We start from the raw sequence: 6,707 nt of genomic DNA, 5'->3' as shown, positions 1-6,707 counted from the left end.
GAATCTGACTCCAAGACAAACAGCCTGGCCGAACCTAGGAGAGAGCTGGAGATGGAGGGCGGATAGCTCACGGAGAAGGGGGAGGCGGCAGAGAGAGGAGGGACTGCGGACTGGGAGACAGACAGAGTGAGAAAAAAAATGCCCAGCCCACCCAGCCCAGTGGCCCAGAATCTCTCCCACATCTGCAGAATCAGAAACACTTATTAATAGCCAGCAAAAGGCAAAGAGGAAGTGTCTCATTGTCTGCGGCTGTCATTCCTCACTCTGACGAGCACTTAAAATGTCAAGACCCCTTTCAGCAGCTATGCACAAGCAATCAGGCCCTCTCCTCGGTCACCACGATTTTGCAGCCGCTGCCTCGCGGTCCCCACGACTTCTCTCTGCATTGTGTGTGGAGACAAGGCATGTGGGAGGACACCAACAAACACCGTCTTTGGGAAGGACGGCCCGGGTGCTGGGGGCCAGGGAGGCGGGAGAGGCCTGAGCTGGGGGATGGGGGGGGGGCACCTCCTGTCTCGCCTGCCTGTTCCGGGAGGTGGGAGAAAAGGTCATCACATGCATGTTTGGGGGATTGGGTCTGGACAGGGAGGGGGAACTGAGCACCCTAGGTTTCCCTCGTTCCAGGGGGTGGGAACAGTCAGCTGTTACGGGAAGGAGATTCGGTTTGTAACCGTTAGGCAACGAAGGTAGGGGTTTCTGGAAGTTGGGGTTCTGGTTGACCAGTGTCTCTTTTGAGGACAAAATAAGACAGAAAGGGCCACAGTTGCAGCAAGTGGGATTTAGGTAGGATAGAAGGAAGGACTTCCTGGTCCGTGGAAATAGCTAGATCCATATGAAGCCAGACTGGGCTCCAAAAACCACTTTCTCTGAGGAGTTTACCTGCTGTTCTAGTCCGTCTACCTGAATCACTGCTCCCCCCTGGAGGCAGGGGAGGACGGGGAGGAAGGCTTCCTCCAGCAGGTGGTATCTCTTACTGTATTAGTCAGCTCCGGCTATAATAGCAAGAACCACAGACTGGGGGACTAGGTTCATGGTTCCAGAGGCTGGAAGCCCAAGATCAAGGTGTCAGCCCTCTAAGGCTATGAGGGCAGGATCCGTCTGAGGCTTCTTGCCCAGCCTCTGGTGGCTGTGGCGACAGTTAGCATCCCTTGGCTCGTAGAAGCACCACACGCATCATCTTTGCGTGGCATTTTCCATGAGGATCTGTGTCCGTATTTTCCCTTTGGCTGAGGACACCCTTCGTATTGGACGAGGGGCCCACCCTACTCTAGGATGACCTTATCTATATCTGCAACAACCCTATGTCCACATAAGGTCACTGTCTGAGATGCTGGGAGTGACAGCAACATATGAACTGGGGGCAGGGAGAGGACACAATTCAATCATGAGACACTTATCCATCAGGAAGAAAGACTTTCCAGAGCATGGGTGACCAGGAAGTCAGGAGTTAAAACAGAATTCCAGCATTCCTTGGCTCCCTCCAGTCATACCCCTGTCCTCTGTTTCTGCTGGAGGAGCTTGGATCTGCTTCTCAAACCCCCACTTTCCTGGACACCCCCCCCCCCAATTTTCTTGCCCAAGGGCAGACAGGCCTGGGTGTGACAGCTGGAGCGAGCTTGGGGTCTCCTCCTCTCGAAGGACCCACTAGTGCCCAAAACATCCCAACCACCAGGAAACTCAAAACGTACCTTCCGATTCCCCCACCGAATGTTCCAAGCATGACTTGGTGAATCTGTTCACTTGTGAAAGGAGAGAAGGTAGAATTATTTCAGAGGCTGCTTTCTGCTGACCTGACGATGACACAGCCCGGGGATCTGGTTAATGTTCAAAGAAAAATTAGCCTGTTGTTCAACGTTCCCTATAATGTCCATCCAATTCAATTAGTTAATAGAATCATGAAATGTCAGTGCTGGAAGTGTAGAGATAATTCAATCTAAACTCCTCATTTTTTAGATGAAGGAAGCAATGTTGAGGAAAGGTAAAGAGGTGCCCAAGTATAGTCAGTGTCCCACGTGGGGACACTCAGGTTTGTCTGGTGGGCAAAGCCAGGGACAGGCCACTGCCGGTCACCTCCAGTGGGGCGTGCTTAGCGTGTGCCTCCCACCTCTGGTCTGTACAAGCCACGATACCCATAAGGCCTGGCGGCCAGTCCAGCGTGTGGCCTGCAACAGCTTAAGTTGAGTCGCTGATGTGCAAAGGGACCCGATGACTGAGGCCTCATTGGCCCTGCCTTTTAAGAGATGCGCTAATATGGCCCAACACCTGTGAGCAGGAGCGAGCACCCCACATCCTGGCTCAGTCTCCCTCCCCGTTCAGGGCGATTCCCAGTTCCTCCAACCTCTCCTCTTCCCGGGTACAAAATAGGCAGGGGCCGAGAGCTGGGCATTTGTGAGGGTCTGCAGGCCTGCCTGGTGCAGCCTGGGACCAGGCCTATGGTCTACAGTCCCCTTGGTGACCCCAATCCCCGCCTGGTCTGCTAGGCCAGGTCTTGTCTATCTGCAGCCTTGACCCCTGGCATCATCCTTAGTCCCACCCCGTGCCCAGACCTGGGCTGGGCCAGGAGATTGGACCCAAAGACCTGTGGGGGGTCCTCTATCTTCACAGAGCTCCCTGGTTTTCTGGGAGGGTCCTAACTCATGCCCTGATGGCCCCAGGTTTCAGGGAGGGAAGGGGAGTTGGAATAATGGAGGGCCGACTTCCCCCTGCCTTCCCCTGGACACTGGGAGGACGCTTGGCTCCCGAGCTGCAAGGGAAGGAAGCACCAAGGGAACGGGGCATGCATTTCAGAAGGGGGTGTCACAAGCATGGGGATTTAAACACAAACAGACATAAGTAGTATCCTTTTAGTGATAGCCGTGGTAACAGACACCGCTGGAATCCTAGCCAGGCCGGGGCCTGATCCTGAGGCTCCAGAAATGTGTGCAGCCTTACACTGCCCTCCAGCCCTCTTCGTCGGCCGGGCTGCTGCCGTTTGAGGTTCTCCGGGGCTGTGAACACAGCACACCCAGATGCACCCTGGCATTCTCTCAGGTGGCCCCGGCTCCTCTTCTCCCACGTTCCCTGCAAACATGGGATCACGGAGCCCCAAACACACTCAACAGTGCACACCCGCAGTGACACAAGACACATCCCATGGCGCTCAGATGCTCGCATGAACAGAAACCCAAGCACATATATATACATCTTTGTGGACTCCTGAATCTGCTTAAAAATACGTCCTACCATCACCAAACCGGAGTTTGGGCACTTGAACCCGGGTCTCCTAATGCAGCATCTGGGCTCCATGAACATTTTTTTAAAAGATTTTACTTATTTATTTATTTGAGAGAGAGAGAAAGCACAAGGAGGGGAGGGACAGGCAGAAGGAGAGGGAGACACAGGCTGCCCACTGAGCAGGGAGTCCGACTCGGGACTCGATCCCAGGACCTAAGATCATGACTCAAGCCAACGGCAGATGTTTAACGGACTGAGCCACCCAGGCGCCCCTCCTGGAACGTTGTTGCGCACACACGAGCTCCCAGCTTCACCTGCCGTCTCTCCTGCCTGTTTGCCATCCGGCGCCCAGGCAAGCGTGTGGTTATCTGGGCTTCGTGCATGTGCTCACACAGATGTGGCAACACACTCGTGTGTCCGAGGACATACAATTGGCACCTCTCCTTCCTTGGCATGCTCGAGTATCCATATGACGGTGTTCACGTCTGCTCCCTCAAATGCTTGCTCTCGGCCAAAAGCGAAAGCTCCCTCGCGTCCCTTCTCCTGTGTCACGTGCAGGCTTCTCAGAGCCGAGGGTGGGCTTGTACACTCACACACGAGGGCTCCAAAGCAGCCCGGCAGGGACGCTCTCCGGGGACCCCCTCCATACCTGATGTCTCTCCCCCTCCTCTTGCGCGCAGCAAAGCCGGGGTCCGTCCTTCTGTGGGCTCCATGCGACGTGGGGGGACTAGCTCCGTCACAGACCCATGGGGTCCTCAGCAGGCGAAGTCGGGCAGCAGTGTAGTACCAGAGCCAGTGTGTGTTTTTAAAAATTGCACAAATCTCCCAAGGAGGCAGAAAAAATCAAAGCCTCATCATTTAAAATCCCCACACAACAGAAGGAGAAATAAACATGGAGTTCTCAGAAAAGGCTGAGCCTACCCCCCCCACCCCAGAAGAAAAGACAAACAGAAAACAAATCAAAAAACAAATCTGGACTGAGAGGAACAATTGTCGAAAGAATAGCTCCGGGCTTGCTTCTCAGCCCAGGAAACAGTCTCCCTGACCAGAGAGCAGGAATGAGAAGGGACTGGATGGGCTGCTGGTCCGAGGGGCAACCCAGGCTACACCCACCCGAGGATGGGGTCTTTGTTCCAGGGCAGTGGGGTGGGGAGACCACAGGCTTGGGAGGGAAACAGACCTAGAGCTGAGGCGAAGGTCTCTCATCCAGTGGGTGTGTGACCTGAAAGAGAGCACTTGGCCCCTGAGCCTCAGTTTTCCCATCTGTAAAATGGGGATAATGCCAAGTCTCTCTATCTAAGCCTGGATGTGAGGATCAGCCATAAAATCATTCCATAACTCTAATATGTATCTAGCAAGTGGCCAAAAAAAGACCTCAGGGTTCTAGCACATGGGAGGCCTCCAAATTCCCACCTTTGATGACAATAATTGCATGAGCACCGCCAGAGTACAATCTGTGCCTCCCTTCCCAGGGGAGGAAAGATGTCTCAGGAGAAAGAGCAAGTGAGCACCATTGGCTCCTTTATCCACACATGTCCTTGTCCTAAGATCCTGGTTCCTTCCTCCAGCTACTGGAAGTCTTCCCTCTCCTATGACAAGGTCATTACCGTTCACCATGCTGGGCCCCGTACCTGCGGGAGCAGTCTACTACTGCGTCTGGGCTCCAAAGGGTGGCAGGTCAGCTGGAGAGAGCAGACTTAGCCAGGAAATGCATCCTTCTGTGGGGCGGCTTGGGCTGCTGTAACACGGGCCACAGTCGTGGTGACTTAGGCAACAGACGTCTATTTTCTTACAGTTCCAGACATGAGAAGTCCAAGGTGCTGGCACCTTTTGTTCCTGGTCAGGGTTCTTTCTGGCTTACAGACCGCCACTTTTTCTCAGTGTCCTCACTTGGCTTTTCCTTCTTGGGCTTGCAGGTAGGGAGAGGTCTCTCTGGTATCTCTCCTTTTTTTTAAGGACATCAGTCCTATAGGATTATAGGACCTCTGATACAGGTCCACACCTCTGACCTCACTTCACTGGCCTTTCTACAGGCACAGGTGCTTTCTTGGGGGACACAGTTCCCCATACAACACCACACTGGGGCAAGGGGACAAGAATTGAAAGTAAGCGTGCCCTGCTTGCCAGTATGACTCAGGACAGAGCCTGATACTGGAATCCTTCCTGTTCCAAGAAGACTCGAACCCAGTGAGCAGATAACAGAATAGGCAACTGTGGGCTGGCGCAGGAAGGGTGTTGGAAACCATATCGGAACCTGATCCTTCCCTTGGAGAAAGTAACAGCCCAGAATTCAGTGTGGGACCGAGCATGAGCGGCAGGAGGGTAGAGATCCCACTTTGTCTGTTGGGAGAACCCCTCCAGTTCCTTCACAGTCCGGTTCACATCCCATCTCCTCTAGAAACCATCCTCTGCCTACACACACACACACACACACACACACATACACGTACACATGCGTGCGCACACACACACGTGTGGCCATCATTGCTTTTTATTCTGAGTACTCATAGTTGGTGCCAGCCTTTGTAACAGCGTGCTCCAAGTCTTACTGTCTTGGTCATCCCCTACTTTCTAGGATGTAAGCGCAGGACCTCGACCACCTGCTTGACCACGTTAACTCCAGCCATGAACAATGGAGCCCTGCGTGAGCCAAACCGACTTGCCTGGGACTGAATGATCTCCAGGGTAACAGACATTTGAGTTGTAAGACCAGGATAGCACCAGGCAAATGGGGATGATTGGTCTGGCCCCCTTGTCTGGTGCGTAAGCATTCGGTACATAGTTGATATGCAAATACTGTAATAGATCCGGAAGTGATCCAGGAAAGAATTACAGGATACATTTCCACAATTGGGAGTACCAGATCAAGGGATAGAATAATTTTAATGGCTCGTACATATTTTCACTGAATATTTACTGAACACCTACTATGTGCCAGAGACCATACTGGGCACTGAGGATACAAAGATGAAAGAGCCAGCTTCCGTCATCGTGGGGCACAAGCACATCAATGACACAGTCTGATAAAAGCTGTCAATGCGAGACAAACCGAGTTATGGGGCCCCAGCAAGATCCCTTCTCACCGAGCAGAGGGCTGTGGGCCTGGTCAAGTGAGCTGCCCCAGGATAGAATTTAAATTACTTGAAAATTACTTGAAAAATGTAGGGAATGCCAGCGTGGTGGACGAGGGAAGGAAGGACATTCTGAACAGGGAAAACAGCAAGATCCAAGTCATGCAGCACCAGAAAACACAACGATTCTGGAACCTGCTGGCCTCTGGACGACAGTGGGGTGTAGATGCGGGCGTGGAGGGTTCCCAGAGGTTCATGGGGGGAGATGAGACTGGGCGGGTAGGAGGGGCATCTCGATGGACAGTGTCTCCGAGTTCATATTTCATCCTTATAATGGGGAGCCAGGAAGGGATTTTTAAAAAAATATAGTTTAATCAATCTCTATTTTTTTGAAGATTTTATTTGTAACAGAGAAAGGCGGAA

The sequence above is a fragment of the Mustela nigripes genome, chromosome 1 (assembly GCF_022355385.1).
Source record: "Mustela nigripes isolate SB6536 chromosome 1, MUSNIG.SB6536, whole genome shotgun sequence".
In the NCBI taxonomy this organism is placed as follows: Eukaryota; Metazoa; Chordata; class Mammalia; order Carnivora; family Mustelidae; genus Mustela; species Mustela nigripes.
The sequence above is the reverse complement of the archived record's forward strand: the minus strand, read 5'-3'. Positions refer to the sequence as shown.